This window comes from Cherax quadricarinatus, chromosome 6 (genome assembly GCF_038502225.1).
Source record: "Cherax quadricarinatus isolate ZL_2023a chromosome 6, ASM3850222v1, whole genome shotgun sequence".
Classification (NCBI taxonomy): domain Eukaryota; kingdom Metazoa; phylum Arthropoda; class Malacostraca; order Decapoda; family Parastacidae; genus Cherax; species Cherax quadricarinatus.
Window position 1 is genome coordinate 10,267,991 of NC_091297.1, and position 1,144 is coordinate 10,269,134.

A 1,144-nucleotide genomic window follows, 5' to 3' on the forward strand; every position below is an offset into this window, starting at 1 on the left:
GATCAGTCCCGGGGTCAGGGCTCAAACCTCACTCAAGGGGGAAAAAATCTTGGGGTGAAATATAACACCAAAATCTCCTGGGCGCACATCAACCCAAAAAACTGCTGCAGCATTTGGCCCCTAGCAAACCTCAGAACAACATTCCGACATCTTAATAAAAAGGGAAACATTCCAAAGGGCCCCGTACACCGTGTATTTAGGGGCCCCTATTGGAGTATCGGCCAGTTTGGAACCCCCCCCTGGGCCCAAACATTTAAGAAACTGAAGAAAGTGCAAAGGTTTGCAACAAGACTAGTCCCCCGGCTAAAAGGTATGTTTCCCCGAGGAGGGTTAAAAAACAACCCGACGAAATGGAGGACAGGAGAGAAAAGGGGGGCATATTTAAAGAAAACAAAACTGAGGGGGAATTGACAAAAGGGGGACAAAGACAGGAAAGTTCCAAAAAAAAGGGTTTGGGCACAGTAACAAGGGGGCACCCGTTGGAAGCTGAAGACACAGATGAATCACAGGGGGGGGAAGTATTTCTTCCCGCCACAGAGTAGTCAGTAAGTGGAATAGTTTGGGAAACGATGTAGTGGAAGGGAGGATCCTTCATAGCTTTTTGAAGGGGATGATAAAGCTCACGGGTCAAAAGTGACCTAGTAGCGATCAGTGAAGAGGGGGGCCAGGGCTCGGACTCGACCCCCCCCCTCAACCCAGGTGAGTACAAGCGGTCAGGCACTTGTAAAAACTGTAAATAAAACCCCACACACACATACACAAGGTTCCCCACCTTCCTGTAAATGACCCGATTTAAACCCCTTTCCCCTAACTTTTCCCCTATCCCTATCCCTCTCTCTCTCTCTCTCTCTCTCTCTCTCTCTCTCTCTCTCTCTCTCTCTCTCTTGCTCTCAACACCTATCTCTCTCTATCTCTCTCACTACTTATCTCTCTCTACCTATCTCTCTCTCCTCCCTCTCACATCTCTCCCCTCTAATATCTCTTAATTTAAAATTTTCTTTCCCCCCTAACCTTCCCCCCCTCTAACATCCTCCCCCTCATTTTTCTCTCCCCTCCCCATTTCCCTCTCTCTCTCTCCCCCTCTCTCCCCCTCCCCCTTTCCCCTCTCTCTCTCTCCCCCCTCTCCCCTCTCTCTCCCCCCTCT